Source organism: Budorcas taxicolor, chromosome 1 (assembly GCF_023091745.1).
Source record: "Budorcas taxicolor isolate Tak-1 chromosome 1, Takin1.1, whole genome shotgun sequence".
Classification (NCBI taxonomy): Eukaryota; Metazoa; Chordata; class Mammalia; order Artiodactyla; family Bovidae; genus Budorcas; species Budorcas taxicolor.
In genome coordinates, this window is record NC_068910.1 from 154,713,332 (window position 1) to 154,736,931 (window position 23,600).

Here is a 23,600-nt window from a genome sequence, read left to right on the forward strand (position 1 = left end):
AGTTCTAAGTCTTTGCTTCATGTACCTTGATGCTCTGTTGTTAGGCATGTACATGTCAACATTTCTATGCCTTTTTACAGAATTAAACTTTTTATCATAAATGATGCTTTTCTATATCTGTGATAACTTTCCTTGCTTCCAAGTTTGCTTTGTATGAATGAATATATCTCCTCTTGCTTTTCTTTAATTAGTGTTATCATGATGTATTTTTCTCCATCCATTTAGGTTTAATCTATATGTGTCTTAATATTTAAAGTAAGTTTCTTATAGACAACATACAGTTGAGTCTTGTTTTTTGATCCACTCTGACATTCTCTCTCTTCATTGGTGCTACTGGAAATCTCTGTCATGGAAGTGAACTAAAGTATAAAAGATCACAAAGTAAGCATTCTTGTATTCGGAATTCAGGGGTTAAGGTCCAGCGGTGCTGTAGATTTGAGGAATGTACATATTTATTTTTAACTAATCTAAAACTGAAATTTATCATTTCTTTTCATTATAAAATAAGCAACAAACCACAATAGAACTGTAATACCTGTGGCATTGATATCTATAGAACTCACACATATTTTCATATCACATTTCCAGTATTTACCAACATTCACAGTATCATTTCTGCTTAATACTTTGAAAAATATGCTGTTTAGTGGACTCAAAATTTGATCCTGTTATTTACTGCATCAGTGAAGAAGCACATATGTAACCATGTCAAAAATTTGTTTTAAAACTCTTTATGAGCTATATTTAGATGTAATTGATTCCCTTTTAAAATCCTATTTTTATTTTATAAACAAAAATTATACTGAGGAGGCATGGTAAGCAGAATAATGGCCTCCCAAAATGTCCCTACCCTAATTTTTTATACTTGTAAAGTTGTTACCTTACAAAACAAAAGGGACTTTGCAATATACGGTTATGGTTAAGGACCCTGAAATGGGAAGATTGTCCCAGATTATCCCCATGGGTCCAGTCTAATCATACAAGTCCTTAAAAGTGGAAGGGGAGGGAAGAATATTGGGTTAGACAGGTGAGAACTGAGGACTGGACCTTCTGTTGCTGTCACTGAAAGTGGAGAAAGGCAACCATGAGTGAAAGAAAGTCGTGGGAAAGATCCTCAGCTTCAGGCAGCAAAGAAAGGGAACTGTGGTCCTAAAACTGCAAGGAACTGAAACCTGCCAACTATCCAAATGGGGAGAAAACAGATTATCTCCTAGAATCGGCACAAATTAATTTTAGTCTAGTTAGACCCATACAGGGCTTCTGACCTACAAAACTATAATAAAACATCTGATGTTTTAAGTCATTAAGTTTGTGATAATTTGTTACAGCAGCATTAGGAAACTAATGCAGAAGGAATCTCCATGCTTCATCAACATTCTGGTGGTGTTCATGATACATAAATGTTAAAAATTACGCTGTAGTTTAACCTCAATGTTACAGTTCCAAAGTCTTTTGAAAGGTGAAAACCATGGAATAAAATAACTGATGGTGCTTATGACACTCCAAATTTTGGTACTGAAAATGATAATTACACCTATGCTAATAAAGCAAATTGCCTGCACTTTCTTCCTTACCCCTTCCAGTTTGGTTCCTTTATTTTCTAACCCCAGGTCTGTGCCTGATTATTATTACAATTCAATTCCCCCCCAGATATTGTGCTATATATATAAACCTAAGCATCCAGCTTAAGAATAGCTTTTAAGAAATTGATTGCCACAAGCAATCAGTTGAATATAAACTTATATTTGAAGAATGCATATGGATGGGAAGATTGTGCCAGCAAAATCTAATGAGGAAAATGATGTATTAGAAATACAGAAGAGTAATGGCTTGTTCTGAGTTTGCTTCTCAGGTTGGAATAAATTGCATTTTGTTATAATCTCAATATCCCTTGGTAAGAGTAACTATAAAAATGTATATTGGTGCTAAAGCAGCATCACTGTGTACTCCTTATGAGAATGCATTTTTTTTAGAGCAATAATCAGAGGACCATGAAACTCTTTAGATAGCCATCAAAATTAGGGAGTGGTAGAAATCTAAATTATAAGGCTATAGGAATATTGCAGTATTCCTACCGGATAACAGAAAAGCAGATAGGCAGTTATATGAGAGGAGACAATTCTCAAAACACGGATCATTGACATTTTTTGATGTGCTTTTTAATTGGCACCTTTCTTTCTTATAGTTTACCAAACTTTACTGTATCTTTTATTCATAGCTTTTCATTCCTAGGGTTGTTCAACTCAGCGCCTATTAGGAAACAATATTGCCCTTTTAAGTATTTGCTCCTAGAATTGGCAAGGTTTTAGGTGAGAAAAGATGACATGCCATTAAAACTGACAGTTTGTCATCTTTCAACAGTCCCTTTTATTATTTTACTTTATTTTACTTTACAGCACTGTATTGGTTTTGCCATACTTCATATCTAAAGGTGCAATTCCTTTCATTGTAGATGATCCAGGTGAAGACCTACTTCTTTTAGATGTCTTACTGCTTTGTCCCTCTGTGGTTCTCTCTTTCTCTGACAATCTCCGTGTTTATCATACATGAATGTTACTGTGTCGCAAGCGTTCATTCATTCATTCAGCCAACCAGGCATTCAATACTATTTGAGTATCTGATGTGTGCTTGTCTCAGAGCTCTGCAGATGGGAGGGTGAATGGGAGCCTGACCACATCCTCAATCTAAAAGGGAGCCTTATGTGAAAATAGATAATTACAGTATGCTGTGATAGCAGGTAATAGAACCTGGAAGAACCTATCACGTATTGACAATTATATGTTTTTGGAGATATATCTTCTCTTTAGCTAAAGTATGTTTTGCTTTATCTCCTAGTATTTCTTATACTTATCTGCACAAAATCCCTGTTAATTGTCTTCTTGGTAAAAAGTTGTTTCTCTTTGCTCTTATTTTTCTGTATTGTTCTGGCTCCTTACTGTGCACAGTGAGAAGACATTTCTTATTAGTCATCCCAGCACTGTTATTTTGAATAAGAAGAGGATGGTGGTTAAAAAAATACAGGCTCTGGAGTCAGATTGTCTGGATTTAAACCAGACAATCTTTTATCTTTTTAACACTAGGGAAGCTGTGTAAGAGGTTTCCCAGGTGTCTCAGTGGTAAAGAATCTGCCTGCCAGTGCAGGAGATGGGGATTCAGTCCCTGGGTTGGGAAGATCGCCCAGAGGAGGAAATGGAAACCCACTCCAGGATTTTGGCCTGGAGTGGCTACAGACCATGGGTTACAAAGAGTCAGACACGAGTGGATGACTGAGCATGCAGGCAAGCTATGTAAATCCTCAGTGCCCACATTTCCTCATCTGTGTATGGGCAGTGCTTAGACACATTGTAGGTGCTGTTAATGTAGAACAGTTTGAGATGGCTGACTGTTGGGGAGACCATACTCAATATCTGCCTTTAAATTATACTGTGCTGATATTCCACATTTACTCTGTGGGAGTTTCATATAGTTTTGCTTTTTCCTCTCAACGTTGTGGCACCACATTGCGTGAAGTTCAACTATGACACTGGTGTTCTAAAATAATAGCATGCCATTTAGTATTTATGCTGACGGAATCTGTTGTTAAGGATCACACACAGGGATGTTAAGGTAAGGCAGAATTAGGAACAGTGCCTGCCCTATGCTGGTCAGGAGCCCTGTTGCAGGTATCACTGTCTTGCATTCCCACAGGCTGAACTCTCAGAACCACAGGACAGCCAGGCTTCAGTGTGGCCAACTTGAAGGAAAGTCAGACAGCCAGAATTCTCAGTGTGATGGGAATCATGTGAGGAGTCATGAAACCTAGATATGGGATATATGATCTGTAGTTAAGGATGTGAGGGTGCTTCCTTTCAACTGTCTTAATCCCTCAGAAAGATTTGAAAATAAACTGAGTGCTGGTTTGTTATTTTTCCCTTATGGTTCTCTGTATGTCTTTTTAACAAGCACAATGGCTTTACAAATCCATTTTATTGTAATGTTTATTTCTTCTCTATTTGGGAAATATCTGGAGTCTCACAGTGGTATTTGTGGCAACCCATCACATCTCCCCTCCTCGCAGAATTAAAGAGAGAGAAAAGCACCTGTGTACATCGGAAGATTTGTCAGATTCTGACACAATTCAGTGTCTGCAAATGTTACCGGATGGTGTGCAGATAGACGGGCATTTGTCAAGCCAGGGGAAATGCTATTCAACCGAGACCCTCATTTCCAGCTCTCTGCTGTGGAGTTGCCTTGAGAATCATTGTGAGTGAGCACGGTTTGGATAGGGCGGTGGCCTGGCCATTGGAAAAAGAGTCTGAGAATAAACAGCAGCTAGGTAGTACAAGTGGAGAAGGCAATGGCACCCCACTCCAGTACTCTTGCCTGGAAAATCCCATGGATGGAGGAGCCTTTGGTGGGCTGCAGTCCATGGGGTCGCTAAGAGTTGGACATGACTGAGCGACTTTACTTTCACTTTTCACTTTCATGCATTGGAGAAGGAAATGGCAACCCACTCCAGTATTCTTGCCTGGAGAATATCTGGGACAGGGGAGCCTGGTGGGCTGCCATCTATGGGGTCGCACAGAGTTGGACACGACTGAAGCAACTTAGCAGCAGCAGCAGCAGGTAGTACAAGTGCCAGCTGTCTGTTTAAGTAATGCTCTGTAAACGTCTCCAGGTAGCTGGGCTAAACTCAAGGATCTCATTTTATTCACGGTTGCTAACCACTGCTCTGTACCACCAAACTGTGGAGAGAAGCCTTTGGGGTTTTGCTTTTAAAAGTCTGTGTCTCATCTCTTTCCCAACCACTGCCAAAGTTTTTTGCATATTATCTCTGGCTCTTTTCACATTTGTTATATTATTAGATTTCTTTTATTATTTACAAGTCATAAATGAATCTGGAGTCTTTTAAACATTTATATACATTATATAAATGCATATAAATACATTAGTTCTGTTTCCTAGACAAAGCACTTATTTTTCAATCTGAGTAACTCTAGCTACCTAGTTCTTGCAGCACTCTAAATTCTAATCTCAATTTCATATTTTCTAATTGAAGTCTTCTCTATAAAGAAAACAAAAGAGAGAGAACATTTTTTAAGGTGTTCCCAGGTGGAGCTTGGATAGTAGGGACGTGCAGGTGTTCACACATATTTGCCTAAATTAGAAAAACTTGTTATACACTCTTGTTTTTGAAGGAAAATGAAGAATGACTATTTTTATGTTTCAGGAAGACAGGACTGGAGTGACTAATCTTGTTTGCTAATGGAAGATCTGCATTATCACACACACTGGGGAACTTACCCGCCAGATTTCAGTGACTAGTGGACCTTTTCTCCATGGTCCTTGAATCTCTGCCCTCTTTCTTGGCTCTGGAGGATTATGCCGTGGTTTTCCTCCTACTTCTCATTGCTTTTCTGTCTTTCTGGGTGGCTTGTCCACTTCTGTTCACTTTCTTATTTTATGTTATCCTCAGTTATCACTCTCAGGTTGTTCTTTTTCCAATATGTCATCAATATTGAGTGAAGTGAGTGAGTGAAGTCACTCAGTCGTGTCTGACTCTTTACGACCCCATGGACTGTAGCCCACCAGGCTCCTTCCCCATGGGATTCTCCAAGCAAGAGTGCTGGAGTGGGCTGCCATTTCCTTCTCCAGGGGATCTTCCCAACTCAGGGATCGAACCTGCGTCTCCTGCATTCCAGGCAGACGCTTTAACCTCTGAGCCACCAGGGAAGTCTATACTGTACCTATACTGTGGTTTCAAAGCTCAATTTTAGATCTCTTGCCCTAACATCTCTCTTGAGCTTTGAGTCTATATTTTCACATACGTGATGGAATTTCCACCTCATACCCACCCAGTCTAACACTGGGCTCATATCTACACTCTGTGCTTTGACATTTTGTACCAAAGCTGTTATCCCAGGTTCTCAGGGTCCAGAGATCTTTGCTAAGCTTTCAATGGTTTATCTTGACTTGTGCTCAATTGCATACAAATTATTTAAATTATAAGAAAATATTATTTTAATTCTTCCTATGTAAGTTTGAGTTCAGAGGTTTTTTGTTGTTAAATTTTTAACAATTCAGTGTCTAAAAATTTTTGTTTGTTATGAGCTTTTATGAAAAACTGCAAAGAACTTTAAAATACACATGTTCTAAATTCCTGAAAAGGTCTTAGAAGTCATTTAGGGAAATTATTTGTTATATTACACAAAGAGTATGATGCAGATAGAAGTTATGTGTGTTTCCAGGCCATTTGTGAGGCTATGCCTCTGCTAACTATAATGAGAAAAGTGTGACTGCTGACTAATGACATTTTCTACATTTTTCTAGGTATGTTCACATCCATTTCTTTTTTCATAACTTTTCAGATCTTCAGACCTATGACAGTAACACCTGGGAATTTCATGCTTTATATTTGTAAAAGTTCATGTTCAAAAGTTTGAACTTAATTTTTACTGACTCAAGTATATTGATTCATCCAGGGACCTTGAGTATGTGTCTTTGGGTCTCTTCACACTTTGTTTCCTCTGGATAGAGTTACGGTCTCAGACCCTGTCATGTGGCCAGTCTCAAAAAATTAGCCAAGTCCAATTTTTGCAATAATTAACCCAAGAATAATCATAAGGTAATAAACTTTAGCAGCAACATAAATTATCTTAGTTCAACAATTCACATGATCTTGTTAAGGAAATGTTATTCCATTTTTAGAACAATTTTATTATATGATGAAAAAGGAACTGAGAACATTTATAACTTCTAGAAGTAAGGGACATATACTTAGATATGGGCATAGTCTTGGTGAGGTGAAGTTTCTGTCAGTAAACTAATAAAATGTGATTCATCTCTCGAGACAAACATCTTCAAATAGAGGAATCAGGGAACTCAGATTATTTCTACTACTGTGAGCAGGAATTCCTTAGAAGAAATGGAGTAGCCATCATAGTCAACAAAAGAGTCTGAAATGCAGTACTTGGATGCAATCTCAAAAACAACAGAATGATCTCTGTTCATTTCCAAGGCAAACCATTTAATACCACAGTAATCCAAGTCTGTGCCCCGACCAGCAATGCTGAAGAAGCTGAAGTTGAACAATTCTATGAAGACCTACAAGACCTTCTAGAACTAACACCCAAAAAAGATGTCCTTTTCATTATAGGGGACTGGAATGCAAAAGTAGGAAGTCAAGAAACACCTGGAGTAACAGGCAAATTTGGCCTTGGAGTACAGAATGAAGCAGGGCAAAGGCTATTAGAGTTCTGCCAAGTGAACGTACTGGTCAGAGCAAACACCCTCTTTCAACAACACAAGAGAAGACTCTACACGTGGACATCACCAGATGGTCGACACCAAAATCAGATTGATTATATTCTTTGCAGCCAAAGATGGAGAAGCTCTATACAGTCAGCAAAACCAAGACTGGGAGCTGACTGTGGTTCAGATCATGAACTCCTTATTGCCAAATTCAGACTGAAATTGGAGAAAGTGGAGAAAACCACTAGACCATTCAGGTATGACCTAAATCAAATCCCTTATGACTGTACAGTGGAAATGAGAAATAGATTTAAGGGACTAGATCTGATAGAGGGCCTGATGAACTATGGATGGAGGTTCATGACATTGTACAGGAGGCAGGGATCAACCATCCCCAAGAAAAATAAACGCAAAAAAGCAAATTGACTGTCTGAGGAGGGCTTAAAAATAGCCGTGAAAAGAAGGGAAGTGAAAAGCAAAGGAGAAAAGGAAATATATACCCATTTGAGTGCAGAGTTCCAAAGAAAAGCAAGGAGAGATAAGAAAGCCTTCCTCAGTGATCAATGCAAAGAAATAGAGGAAAACAACAGAATGGGAAAGACTAGAGATCTCTTCAAGAAAATTAGAGATACCAAGGGAACATTTCATGCACAGATGGGCTCAATAAAGGACATAAATGGTAGGGACTTAACAGAAGCAGACGATATTAAGAAGAGGTGGCAAGAATACACAGAAGAACTATGCAAAAAAGATCTTCACGACCCAGATAATCATGATGGTGTGATCACTCACCTAGAGCCAGACATCCTGGAATGTGAAGTCAAGTGGGCCTTAGAAAGCATTACTACAAACAAAGCTAGTGGAGGTGATGGAATTCCAGTTGAGCTATTTCAAATCCTGAAAGATGATGCTGTGAAAATGCTGTACTCAATATGCCAGCACATTTGGAAAACTCATCAGTGGCCACAGGACTGGAAAAGGTCAGTTTTCATTCCAATACCAAAGAAAGGCAATGCCAAAGAATGCTCAAAGTACCGCACAATTGCACTCATCTCACGTTAGTAAAGTAATGCTCAAAATCCTCCAAGCCAGGCTTCAGCAATACATGAACCATGAACTTCCAAATGTTCAAGCTGGTTTTCGAAAAGGCAGAGGAACCAGAGATCAAATTGCCAACATCTGCTGGATCATGGAAAAAGCAAGAGAGTTCCAGAAAAACATCTATTTCTGCTTTCTTGACTATGCCAAAGCCTTTGACTGTGTGGATCACAATAAACTGTGGAAAATTCTGTAAGAGATGGGAACACCAGACCACCAGACCTGCCTCTTGAGAAACCTGTATGCACATCAGGAAGCAACAGTTAGAACTGGACATGGAACAACAGACTGGTTCCAAATCGGAAAAGGAGTACGTAAAGGCTGTATATTGTCACCCTGCTTATTTAACTTCTATGCAGAGTACATCATGAGAAACGCTGGACTGGAGGAAACACAAGCTAGAATCAAGATCGCCAGGAGAAATATCAATAACCTCAGATATGCAGATGACACCACCCTTATGGCAGAAAGTGAAGAGGAACTTAAAAGCCTCTTGATGAAAGTGAAAGAGGAGAGCGAAAAAGTTGGCTTAAAGCTCGACATTCAGAAAACGAAGATCATGGCATCCGGTCCCATCACTTCATGGGAAATAGATGGGGAAACAGTGGAAACAGTGTCAGACTTTATTTTTTTGGGCTCCAAAATCACTTCAGATGGTGATTGCAGCCATGAAATTAAAAGCGGTTTACTCCTTGGAAGAAAAGTTATGACCAACCTAGACAGTGTATTAAAAAGCAGAGACATTACTTTGCCGACTAAGGTCCGTCTAGTCAAGGCTATGGTTTTTCCAGTAGTCATGTATGGATGTGAGAGTTGGACTATAAAGAAGGCTGAGCACTGAAAAATTGATGTGTTTGAGCTGTGGTGTTGGAGAAGACTCTTGAGAGTCCCTTGGACTACAAGGAGATCCAACCAGTCCATCCTAAAGGAGATCAGTCCTGGTTGTTCATTGGAAGGACTGAAGTTAAAGTTGAAACTCCAATACTTTGGCCACCTGATGCAAAGAGCTTACTCATTTGAAAAGACCCTGATGATGGGAAAGACTGAGGGCAGGAGGAGAAGGGGACGACAGAGGATGAGATGGCTGGATGGCATCACCGACTTGATGAACATGGGTTTGATGGACCCCGGGAGTTGGTGGTGGACAGGGAGGCCTGGTGTGCTGCGGTTCATGGGGTTGCAAAGAGTCGGACATGACTGAGCGACTGAATTGATCTGATACAGTAATAAGTACCTAATGGGTTTTGTATCTGTAATTCCTCACAGTCATCTGAAATGAATCTGTGGTGATGATTCACAGCTAATATAATTATGATTTTTCCACTACAAGCAAGGCATAGTTCCTTTAGGACATCTGAAATGCCCTTTTGTATTCCTTTCAGGAAGGTAAAGTAGTTGCTTTATCAAATCCATGTTCACAGGAAATGCATTCTTTTAGTAGATCAAATAACACTTTCTATGGATTAACTTGTCTCTGTCTTCACTTCTTCTAGGAGGAAGGAATTATAAAGACCACAATGGAGATTTTCACTTGGTTAGCCACTATTGATAAAAGATAAATGAAAGAGAATAAACATATAATCATGACTGTTCTACAAATATGAGATGAATACACATCAAACATCTTATTTAACTCATTAATTACTAAAGGGACTAGAAAGGATAGTGAAACTAATCAGAACAAAGGAGACTCTAAAGAGCTACCAAATATATAAGTTCATCCGAAAAGCTGATTGAAATTTGCTTAACAGTAGCAAAACTGGCTTCTTAAATAGTGGGAGATGGAAGTCAGTTGAACTTCTACTGAACAGAATTTTTCTGTGTGCCTATAACCAAGAATTACTTGGATTACCATCAGTGTTCTGCAAGTTACTAAACATATTTATGAAACTGCCACAAATTGTTATGTGCCAGAATGCAGGCTAAGCACTTTGTATTTATTATCTTATTTAACCCTGATAACCATCCTATGGAGTAGGTGAGAGGTTAAGGATTGTGACTGCAAGAATACAACTAGGGGGTGGGTGGCAGGGTAAGGATAGACATTGAGGTCTACTTGAAGTCAAAGGCCATACCCTTTGGCACTAAACTGTGTGGCCTCTGTGTCTAGAACTGATGTGATGAAAACAGGGCTGAGTCTGTGATAAGTGTCTGTGGGTGTGTGTGTGGTATGAGAACAGCAGGATGAGGTTTTCCCTATATCATTGCACAATCAAGAAAAAAAAAAGTACATTATCTGTTTTTGCCCAGCTTAGATTTTTGACCGTCCATGCTTCTGTACAATAAAAAAATTGCAGTGACTCTGACAGTCGAATCAATACTTCTATTAACTGCAACATGCAATTTGAAGGTTCAGGAGGTGATTGGATTATGCTTTGTAAAATTATTATCCCCTGTCAGTGGAGTCTGTGCTATTGTGAAGGGACAGAGGAGCTTTGGAAGTGTGTCTTGCCTGCAAAGAGGTCATTGTGCCTTTTACTCAATGGCATTTTGGCCCTTCAACTTGCCCGCAGACTCAAGAGTTCAGAAATAGGTGCTCTCCACTCATAATCAATCCTTCAAACATTTGTATTTTCAGGACAGCTAGGCATTTTTATTTTCCTCACCTTTCAAAACTTCCAATACCTTTAATATGTGACTTTTTTCCTCAGAAGTTTTTTCTCCTAAAATGTCTGCATCTCTAGCTTTGCTTCCAGTTTTGAACTCAGTGTGCTCTTCTGCAGTCATTTCTCTCCCTCTAATTAACCTGACTCTCTTACACACAAATTCCCTATTCTTAGCTTCATTGTATCATCTGCATAAATTATGAAAGTTATTTCAGCTTTATCTCAGACTTCCTTTAACACTTGCTCCTAAGAGTTCTTTGTTTCTTACCATTATCCCTGATTAGTCTCACATTTCTCTTTTTCCAGCAGTGACCTGGCAAGAACATAATTTTTTTTAATGTTGCTTTCATTTAATTCTTTTCACTAAGGGGCCAATATACTCCGATCACAGTGCCACTCTGAATTCTTTTGATTGTCTCTTTCTAACATCCTACTAATGTGAACTGGAAGTTAAAAAATATCAACTGTGTGGAAAACTAAAATAAATACTATAAAGATTTAGATGTTGGTTTAACTCTTAAAAATGTACTTCATCCAGTTTTGTTAGTCTAAGTTCTAAAAGGTACTTTTCTGGTAAGAAATAATTACACAATTGCATAATACAACAAAATAATCATTTTCAAGAATTTAATTTGTATTGTGATTACTCCAATAGAATAGTTTATGGATTTCTTTTTGATTTTAACTTTTCTCTTTGGAAAACATCAAACATTTGCAGAAGTGGTATAGTATCATTAGCCATCTCTCTGTTTTAGCCATTTTGAACTCACGACCAATCTTGTTCTATCTATACTCTTAACCATTTCACCTTTCTCCCTGGAGTGTTTTGAACAAATTCTAGACATCCTGTCATGTTACATGAATCCTGGAAAATATAATACACAATCATAAATACAACTAAATATTTTCTTAAAATCTTGAAATAATAGTCAGTGCTCCAGTTTCTTTATCTCATTTCTTTTATAGTTTGTTCAATCAAATTGAAATTAGTTTCATAAATTATATGTAGTTTCTCTTTCACCACTTTATTTCCCCCAGTTTATTTGAAGAAACCAAATCATTTGTCCTGTAGATTTCCCATAATCTAGATTTTGTTGGTTGCATTCATGTCGTGTATTTAAACACTTCTTTGGCATTTGTATTTTCTTTACATTACTAACTAGATTTACAGTTTTGACCAATTTCAGTTTTAATTTTTGTGGGAAGACTGCTCCTAAGTGGTATTGGGTCCTGCCTTGGGATATAACACAATGACTGGTTGTCTCTCTTTTTATGATGTTAGTGGCTATTGGTTGTCTCGGTCTGGATCTATCAATTCAGTGGTTGCAACAGAATGATTTTTTGTTGTTGTTTGTTTCTTCTTCATTTATTACCTGATGTTTTTGTAAAGAAAAACTTCCCCTTGTCTATGGTTTGAAAACCCAAAGAGGAAAGTTTCCTGCAATATTGCTCAATTTTTCCTTTTAGTTGCCACTTTCTAAATAAAGAGATTTTTCTCTAGAATAGTCTGAAAGTAGTGCATGAGACTTTTTCTTTCTTTTAAAAAGTCATTATGAACTCATGCATTTATATATGTTTAATGTACATCAATTCATTATAATTAATATTCTTATGGATATTATTGAATTTTCCTATCTTCTACCATGGGAACCTACACCTAAGTCCATGTGATTTGTCCCAAAAGTCTTTCCTTAATTTCACATATAACAATACATTCTGTGTTCATCTTATACATTTCCTTCCCCTGGTCTGCAATCAGTCATGTCTCCAAAAGTCCTAGCTACTTTTAGAGGCAATAGTATTTAAAGACTGCTTGTATTGGGTTTTCATTCATAAAAGCATATGTTCTGTGATATTTATTTCATACCTTTTCATCCTGACTTATCTGTTTTAGCTAAATCAACACCTACACACTCAGAAGGTATACCTAGACATAGAAGCAAATTTCTGTAACCATTAATGTAAGATTTCATCTGAACATCCTTTGTTAGATTTCATCAACATTTAGATTTTTCCTTGATCTCTGTCTCTTATTCTAGATCTTCATACTTGCCTCAGAAACTTCTTGAATTCCAGATTCACTTAAACTCTTTCTATTGTATTTAGATTTTGTTTCTTCCTTGGTTCTCAGTAGCCTTGTTGCCTTAACCTGAACCTCACAGAATCCCAATCCAATGAGCTGGAATAAATCCATATAGATTTTGTGAGGGGTGAGTTGGAAAATTGGAGAAGGCAATGGCAACCCACTCCAGTACTCTTGCCTGGAGAATTCCATGGACAGAGGAGCCTGGTAGGCTGCAGTCCAGGGGATCGCTAGAAGTCAGACATGACTGAGCGACTTCACTTTTCACTTTCATGCATTGGAGAAGGAAATGGCAACCCACTCCATTGTTCTTGCCTGGAGAATCCCAGGGACAGGGGAGCCTGGTAGGCTGCCATTTCTGGGGTCATACAGAGTCGGACATGACTGAAGCAACTTAGCAGCAGCAGCAGCAGCAGCTGGGAAATATCAGAAGAAAATGTTTTGGGGAGGGTATTCCTTATGTTCATTAACATCAAGCACAAGGCTTTCTTCTCTACTTTTTTCAGGTTATGCAAAGTAAAGCCTTCTTTGTTGGGGACTATTATTGAATTTTAATATAGCTAGGTTAAGCAAATAGACATTCACTCACAAAGACAATTGTAGAATGGCCAGTAAAATAAAAGGCAGATAGTAGATTCAACGCTCTTACCCCAGTTCAAAATAGGCACTTCAAATATTATTCCTGCAAATCCAGAACCAATAATGCTGTTAACAGTAAGAAGAAGGAACAAAAATTAGTCCTGACTGTGTATGAATGAATGAATGACATATATATACATATATATTATATATGTGAAGTTTAAGGGTTAGTTGTACCTTTTACCAATAATGGGATCAGAGAGGCTGAGACAGGTTCAGTGCCTTATATCTAGTAAACGGCAGAATAGGGAAACAAACTCAGCTCTGCCTTTTCACTCTGCCATGCTGCTTCAAAAGACTGGGAATTGGCTTCTAACTCAAAGCTTAGTAATTAAATTTGATATTGCCTCTGATCATACAATGCTAAGTTGCTTCAGTCGTGTCTGACTCTGTGCGACCCCATAGATGGCAGCGCACCAGGCTCCTCCCGTCCCTGGGATTCTCCAGGCAAGAACACTGGAGTGGGTTGCCATTTCCTTCTCCAATGCATGAAAGTGAAAAGTGAAAGTGAAGTCACTGAGTTGCTTCCAACTCTCAGGGACCCCATGGACTGCAGCCTACCAGGCTTCTCCGTCCATGGGATTTTCCAGGCAAGAGTACTGGAGTCGGGTGCCACAATAACAGCCTATATTTTTTCCTGGATAGACTTTCTTAATTTCTAGTTCTCTCCCTTACTTCCTTTTTCTCAGTCACACTGCTTAGGTTTCACCTCTCCCTGCCAGTTGATCTCTGTCCTGACCTGATCTACTGAATCCTCCACCAACTCCATGATCCCTGTCCATCTGGCAGGAGATGTATGCCATGGCTTATTGAGAGCCTGCATCAGCCCCAGGAACTCAAACTTAAACTCCATCTTTGTTAACTCTTTTGGCATGATCTAACAGCTATGGGGTCGCGAAGAGTCAGACATGACTGAGTGACTTCACTTTCACTTTTCACTTGCATGCATTGGAGAAGGAAATGGCAACCCACTCCAGTGTTCTTGCCTGGAGAATCCCAGGGACGGCGGAGCCTGGTGGGCTGCCGTCTATGGGGTCGCACAGAGTCGGACACGACTGAAGCGACTCAGCAGCAGCAGCAGCAGCAGCAACAGCTTTGGTCAAATTGCCAAAAGTTTCTCCTTGACTTTATCAAGAGCCGTGTCCTCTTGGAGTGGAGATTTTATTTGTAAAGGTAGAATGGAGCACATTGAGCAGAGCTGCTAATATGGGGGAAATATCTTACATTCTCTGCTTGGAGATTTTTAGCTGGCTTCCACTGCAGTGAGAAGGTAGGGAATTGGCAGATGGAATGAAGAAAATAGAAAACTCAGAATAGACTTCAGTGGGGAAACCATGTTTTATCATTCATTTATCCTTGTCTACTGATCTGTATAAATTTATACCTTTATTATTTATTTATATATTTATGGAGGGAATGAAGTCATTTGCAATAAGAACATAAATAAAATAAGGATAGTGCAAAAATAATAAAGGCAAGTCCACAGAAAACATAAAAGTACAAAGTCAAGAGCAAAAAGAACATGCATATGAAGTAGTAAGGATTTATAAGGTTGTTGTAAATTGTCTTTAAATTTAGCTCTCAGTTTCTTACAAGTAAATTTGGAAAGATATAGTCAGTAACACAATTCTTGTTATAAAAAAAAAAAGAGGATGTCTACCACTTACTTAGGGGAAGTCATACTTCTCCCAGCAATGAATTAGAAAATTTATTTCCCACTTAGTTCTTTATATGGGAATGCTGAGTGATTTGGTGGGTAGTGTTCAAAACATTATTTTAATAAAAAGATAACTCTTTCCTTTAGAACTAAGATATACGCTGACCTCATGAGACTGCAAAGTAAGCAGATGAAGATGATTTAGTGAATGGTTGAACCAATAAAAAAGCTCAAATCTACAGTCACTTGAAGTCTTGTTTGATGTAACATAGACATTAAGATTGTTCAAAGACAGTCATACGTTTTACCTCCTGCAAACAAATATCACTTTTTTTCAATCAATGGTTCAAGGATGTGGATAATTTAAAGTTGCTCTATTGTCCAAAAAGTTCTTGAAATGCTTGTATCTGGCATTATTGGTTGAGGGTATATGTACATTAGAAACCTGATGAGCAAGCTAGCATTGTCTAGGTAAATCTCAGTAATGTAGTTAGATGTACAGCAAATTGTTGTTATATTTTTGGGAGGGTGAGAATGGTCTGGACATGAACATAATAAGCTGTTCTCAATGATTAACATTAGTGACAGAGAAGTAGGGAGGAAAGTTTCTAATTTCATTTTATGCTTTTTCCACTGCTTGAGTATTCTCCATTGTTTTATAGATGGTAGGATATTGTTCACTTCTGTTTTCCCCTTTGTTTTTATGTAGTTGAAAGTTTAGTAAATGCTCAAGTGAATGAATAAATATATTGAGTAAAATACTGAAGATTTTGACAGTTATCTGGATGACCCTGCTCCCCACTCTCAATAATGGAGATGCTACATAGGCATCTATCTGGTGGGGAGGAAACAAAACTAGGTCATAGCATTTATAAAGCTGTCTCACCCTGGAAAAAGTGACATAAAGGTGCAATAGAAACAATGTAAACTTGAAGGACATTGTCTCTAAAGAAAGTTCATTTCAGTTTACCACAGTGATTGCATGTTCACTAGGCCCTGGGGGATATAAGAGAGAGAATCATATTCCGTGTTAAGATTCCCTGTTGGGCTTTCATGACTCCTACAGAAGAGGACCTCTGTTCACATCTCTGAGCACACTACTTACAGGCTCTCAAAGCCCTGAGACCTCAAAGGGCTTCCTGCAACCCATGAATCTGTGGCCTCGCACCCTAATCCAAGCTGAAGGCAAACTGCTCCGTGATGCTCTGTCCTGTCACGCTGTTCCATCCCCACTCCCCACCCTCACCCCACCCCACTGCTCCCTTTGCCCTGCACTGTCTACAGACTCTCTGGAACCTCTGAACATTGCTGTTTACCTCTTATCTTAATGAAGCCAGTTTCCCCAACAATATGGCTCCTCCTTTTGACCCCGTCAGGGAGAGACTGCTCGTACTTCTTTGATCAAATTCCCCTTCAGAGAACTAAGGCTCCTTCTAACTCTGAATTTATAGGAAGTAATTTTTCTTCTTTCTTAGAAAAATATAAATTTATAATGATTTTGTTACTTATTGTTTTTAATAAGCTCTACAGATATCTGTGTATACCTTTCTGTGAAAGATATATTTTGCATTAGTGCAGATAAGGAAACATGTTTTCAAAGTTGCTGCAAGAATTCAGTTCAGTTCAGATCATTCACTCGGTTGTGTCTGACTCTCTGCGACCCTATGGACTGTAGCCCTCCAGGCTCCTCTGTCCATGGGATTCTCCAGGCAATAATGCTGAAGTGGGTTGTGGTGCTCTCCTCCAGGGCATCTTCCCCATCCAGGGATCAAACCCACATCTCCTGTGGCTCCCACATTGTAGGTGGATTCTTTACCACTGAGCCACTGGGGAAGCCCCATAAATGTATGTATGTATATGTATATATATATATTTCTAATATAAAAATATACAGAACTTGGTATAAGTTCTGAAGTTGAACGTCTTATAAGGAGACAGGCTGTTATGTAGTTTCATGAGTCAGAAATCGTTTTTGAGTCCAAATGAGACTTTCTAGGTTGGGAGGCAGATTTGCTTATCTTCACACTGTTGAATGGGCTTCCCTGGTGGCTCAGCTGGTAAAGAATCCACCTGCAATGCAGGAGACACCAGTTGGATTCCTGGCTCAGGGAAGTCCCCTGGAGAAGGGATAAACTCCAGTATTCTTGGGCTTCCCTGGTGGCTCAGACAATATAGAATCCACCTGAAATACAGGAGAGCTGGGTTTGGTCCCTGGGTTGGGAATATCCCCTGGAGGGGCATGGCAACCCACTCCAGTATTCTTGCCTGGGGAATCACCATGGACAGAGGAACCTGGTGGGCTACAGTACACGGGGTTGCAAAGAGTCAGACACGACTGAGCAACTAAACACAGAACACACATTGCTGTGCACACCACTACTCCTCACTCAGGTGAAAAACTGCTGCCCTGAGAGTCTCAGGGGTCTGGTCATACTCTCTGGTCCCTGCATCATTGTCATCCATGAACATCCAGATGCGTTTTAAGTGCTAGGCTCAAAGTCATTATCTCCATTCCTTGTCCTGTCACCATTCTGTCTTAGAACATCACTGACACCTACCTCTACCTTATTTTTGTCAGTATTGGGCCTACATTCTATCCGCATGTTCCTTTACAGCTCCTTTGGGTATGTTGGACTCTTCTCATTCTAGAGACTTTTCTTGGCATCTGTGACACCTCCTAGTATTCTCCCCATCCTCTGAATGGTTTGTCTTGATCCTTTTGAAGTTCCTAGTTCTCCACATGTCCCCTAAATGCTGTTCCTCTGTCAGTCAGTTCAGTTCAATTGCTCAGTTGTGTCTGACTCTTTGTGACCCCATGGACTGCAGCACGCTAGAGTTCCCTGTTCATCACCATCTCCTGGATCTTACTCAAACTCCTGTCCATCGAGTCGGTGATGCCATCCAACTATCTCATTCTCTGTCATCCCCTTCTCCTCCAGCCTTCAATCTTTCCCAGCATCTGGGTCTTTTCCAAGGAGTCAGTTATTCACATCAGGTGGCCAAAGCATTTGGGTTTCAGCTTCAGCATCAGTCCTTTCAATGAATATTCAGGACTGATTTCCTTTCGGATGGACTGGTTGGATATCTTTTCAGTTCAAGAGACTCTCAAGAGTCTTCTCCAACACCACAGTTCAAAGCATCAATTCTTCAGTGCTCAGTTTTCTTTATAGTCCACCTCTCACTTCCATACATGACCACTGGGAAAACCATAGCTTTGACTAGATGGAACTTTGTTGGCAAAGTAATGTCTCTGCTTTTTTGTATGCTGTCTAGATTGGTCATAGCTTTTCTTCCAAGAAGCAAGTATCTTTTAATTTCATGGCTGTAGTCACCATCTGCAGTGATTTTGGAACCCAAGAAAATAAAGTCTGACACTGTTTCCATTGTTTCCCCATCTATTTGCCATGAAGTGATGGGACTGGATGCCATAATCTTCGTTTTCTGAATGTTGAGCTTTAAGCCAACTTTTTCACTCTCCTCTTTCACTTTCATCAAGAGGCTTTTTAGTTCCTCTTCACTTTCTGCCATAAGGGTGGTGTCATCTGCATATCTGAGGTTATTGATATTTCTCCTGGCAATCTTGATTCCAGCTTGTGCTTCATCCAGCCCTGCATTTTGCATGATGTACTCTGCATATAAGTTGAATAGGCAGGGTTACAATATATAACCTTGATGTACTCCTTTCCTGATTTGGAACCAGTCTGTTGTTCCATGTCCAGTTCTAACTGTTGCTTCCTGACGTGCATACAGATTTCTCAGGAGGCAGGTCAGGTGGTCTGGTATTCCCATCTCTTGAAGAATTTTCCAGTTTGCTGTAATCCACACAGTCAAAGCCTTAGCATAGTCAATAAAGCAGAAGTAGATGTTTTTCTGGAATTCTCTTGTTTTATCAATGATCCAGTGGATGTTGGGAATTTGATCTCTGGTTCCTCTGTCTTTTCTAAATCCAGCTTGTACATCTGGAAGTTCACAGTTCACATACTGTTGAAGCCCGGCTTGAAGAATTTTTGGCAATACTTTGCTAGCCTGTGAGATGAGTGCAATTGCTCAGGCCATCTCATTCTACCTGTGTTCCTTGAACCGCTTCATCCCTCACATGTCTTCAATAAGGCTCTGAATACTGACGAAGACAAGTCTATAGCCTCAGAACATAGTCCTGAACTCTAGGACTGTATCCCTTGATTTGGAGGTTTAGGAGAGGCCTTCAACTCAATATGTCTTCATTGCTTTCCACAGCACCACTGCCCCACTGCCCATTCTATTGATCTGGGGGAATTTAAGCTTTTGCTCTTTATATTTTTCCTATCTCAGTATTGATATTTGGTTTCTGAAGTCATGACCTTGGAAATTATCTTCACTTTTCCCTGCCTTTTCATGTCTCACATAAAATTAATCAGGTCCTGTTGATTCTTCCTTCTAAATACCTCTACAGTCTTTTTCAAATATGCTTTATTTTTATGACTGTCTTGCTATTACCCATTTGTAGCTGACTACTATTTCTAAACAAGAGTACTGCAATAGATTTTGGTGCCTCCATGCTCCATCTAAACCTCTCCACCACCGAAGCCATTATAATATAATTATGCCACTATCTTTAAACAGTGTTCATTTTTTCTCAGCCTAGATTCTTAGCTACCTAATTCATTTTCAACTACTGTCATGACCTGGGCGTTGTCTACCTGCCTTATTTCCCGCCATGTCTTTCCTTGGCAGCCTCTGAGGCTCAGTCCATATTGTCCTTTTTGCTTGGAAATTTTTTCCATTATTCTCTCCTCCATGTCACTACTAGGTGTGCCTTCAAATGATTGACTTCCACTTACTTTTCACTTGCTTTTTAGACATCATTTCCTCTGGGAAGTCTTTCTTGATAACTTCCTGTCCCCTTAATCAGTCACCTGTCTCTGATTAAATCCGAATCACATCATTTACCTATCAGTAATTGCCTGTTCATTCATCTTTTATACCCACTTTACAATAAGTGCTTCAGGTTCTTTTCTTATCTCATTCACTATTGCTTTCTTATGTCTTGGAAAAGTATTTGGAATGTGGTAGGAGAAGGCAATGGCAACCCACTCCAGTACTCTTGCCTGGAAAATCCCACAGACAGAGGAGTCTGGTAGGTTGCAGTCCATGGGGTCGCGAAGAGTCGGACACGACTGAGCAACTTCACTTTCACTTTTCACTTTCATACATTGGAGAAGGAAATGGCAACCCATTCCAGTGTTCTTGCCTGGAGAACCCCAGGGATGGAGGAGCCTGGTGGGCTGCCGTCTATGGGGTCACACAGAGTCGGACATGACTGAAGCGACTTAGCAGCAGCAGCAGCAGGCACTCAGTAAAAAAGAACAGAATGAATACATTAAAAAATAAATTAATCAATGCTATTACTGGAATCTAGCAATGTATGGAGTCCAGTAATTATGAATTAGAATCTCTTCTCCATTCTTATTAGCTCCGTATTTGAGATATTTATTAATTCCCTTAAGTACAAATTAAATATACATTAATGTTTAGTCACTAAGTTGTGTCTGACTCTGTGACCCCATGGACTGCAGCATGCCAGGCTTCCTTGTCCTTCACTATCTCCCTGAGTTTGCTCAAACCATGTCCATTGGACCAGTGATGCCATCCAACCATCTCATTCTCTGTTGTCCCCTTCTCCTCTTGCCCTCAATCTTTCCAAGTTTCAGTGTCTTTTCCAGTGAGCCAGCTCTTTACATCAGATGGCCAAAGCATCAGTCCTTTCTTCTCTAGCACCACTACTCAGAAGCATATATTAAATACACTAAATTATGATATATATATATATATATATATATATATATATATATATATGATTTCTTTTTGTCAGCCACCAGCATCATGGAATGACTCTGCTAATGAGAGAGATAGATTATAAATGAATAAACAAACCCAATGATAGCATCTGAGGAAAATGCTGTGAACAAAATGGGCTGGAATAGAACTATGTGGGCCTCCGAGAAGGCCTTTGTGAGGGGGTGATATTTAAGCTGAGATTGGACAGAGAAGAAGGAGGCAGGCATGTAAGAACCAGGGAAAGAGCATTCCAGGAGGAAGGCATAGCAGATGAGAGGTCCTCAGAACTTGATGCTTCCCTTCCCTTGTATGTGAGTTAGGACGGTAATGGCAGCTCTCACCCAGGGTGGCTTTAGGGTTTGTTTGCATTGCATCAACCATATAAAGCATCTGTTCCACACTCTGGTTAATAGTAAGCACTAAACAAATGTTCTTAGTAGTAGTATTTAGAATAAACTAGATCAAGTTGGCCTTTTTTTGAAGGGAGACTTTATTTAGACTCTACACACTGACCCAAATTTGGTTATTCTCTGTCAGATCAATTCACATAAATTCCAGCTCTGTCTTATATTGTACATTTCACTTCTATTTTTATTACTGTTTTGTCTCACTATTCTAAAAGCTTCTTCCCAAGTATATGTGTGTGTGCACACACACATGCACCTTTATATATTTTTCTTCTGTTTGACACTTGGAAATTCAGTATACATGGCTTTTCTTGGTGATGACCTTATAAATCATTTGAATCACAGTTGGTATTTCTGAACATTTGAAATGCTCACGGCAAGGAAGCCTTCACATTTCTGAAAGAAAGGCTGCCACAAATACTGAACTTTATTGGAAAAGGAGCCAGATTCTAATGGAAAATATAAATGTTATCTAAGAATAGTCTTGCATTTATTTAATAAGAATATTTTTGTACCTAATAGCTACATGTGACTGCATTTCTTTTCTTCATGTAGGTGTCCACTTCCAGGAAAATATGACTGAAATGTTAGAAATGTAAAATTAATTTACACCTTGTATAGTTCATTTGGCTCCTGCAGATTCAGTAATGACTTTATTTGTATGTAACTGTGTCTGTTGCCTATTTTTGACAAGTTTGGACAAAATATCTGCTCTACACAATTTGTGGGTTTGTGATGCTGCTGAGAATAACTACAAGGATAAGAGGTAATAAAAGGATAATGAAAGACTTTCAAATGTTATTGTGAGGGATTATGCATTTATTTGTACTGAGGATGTGTCAATCCTGGACTTTTATTAAAAATGAGAGTATATTTTTAGGTTAATGGCTTCTTTGATAGAAACAAAGTTAAAGAAAATGGCTTATTTTAATTACAGCTCTTACAAACATAAAGATTGCAGATTTAAGGATGTTTTTGATTGCTCTGAAACTTGATTGCAAAGGACCATGTTCTTCAACAATAAAAGACTAATCTAAACATGCCATCTGAAAAAATCGACTTGAAAGCTTACCTTTACTTTGTTATCTATTATTCAGTTGTCCTTTTGTTTCCATCTCACTTCTTTCAAGGCAAAACTATAGTTTAAACTATCCCGTACAGGAGGAACCTATTTTTTAAACTTGAGTTTTTCCTAATAAAATACTTGTTTGTTATGTGTATGAAATAAAATGAAAGAACACTTTTAGTAGATAGTTGTGAGGCAGACTGCAAAACAAGTTTTATCAAGTTTATGGCATGGTGACTCTATATTGAGACTTACTTCTCTGATATGAGAATGACCTCTTTTAATATGTGCATATGTGTGTGCATACATATAAGCACGTGCCTATGTATGCGCATAAATATAAATATATGTGTTAATGTGGCATATCTATATGTATTTAAATCTTGGGAAAACTCAGTGATTATTTATATAATTTCTAAATTATTTTTTAAGGGGCATTGCTATTAGATTTTCAGAGTTATAAGTTGGAAATATCTAAGCAACATGTGTTTCATGAAGTATCAGAATTTAATGTGAAATCTGTTGTGAATTACTATGATTAATTGTCTTTGGAAATGCAATGTGTTGGTAAATCTGTTGATAGGCCCTGAGAATATTAGTAGGACATAGGAGAACAACTAGTGTTTATTTATAAATTCAATATTCAGTTTCTTTCTCAACAACTGAATTTTAATAATATCTGAAAATTAGGGGGCTTCTCTGGTGGCTCAGACTGTGAAGAATCTGCCTACAAAGCAGGAGACCTGGGTTGAAATCCTGGGTCAGAAGGATTCCCTAGAGAAGGAATGGCTACCCACTCCAGTATTCTTGCCTAGAGAATGCCATGGACAGAGAAGCCTGGTGGGCTACGATCCATGGGGTCACAAAGAGTTGGACACAATTGAGTGACTAGTACACACACACACACAGTGGTAAATACTGTGCTAAATTTCAGAGAAGCAAGCTGCAGTTGCCCTGGATTTCCATGGCCTATTACAGAGCCAATCCCCTTTTCTCT

General features: G+C 38.9%; 1 non-coding gene across 1 annotated transcript; it reads right to left on the reverse strand.

Annotated features, from left to right (window-relative positions):
- Positions 1–5,640: 5,640 nt before the first annotated feature.
- TRNAS-GGA (transfer RNA serine (anticodon GGA)) lies at positions 5,641–5,712 on the reverse strand. The gene has a single exon. It is a non-coding gene; the product is annotated as a tRNA-Ser (tRNA).
- Between the last annotated feature and the right edge of the window lie 17,888 nt (positions 5,713–23,600).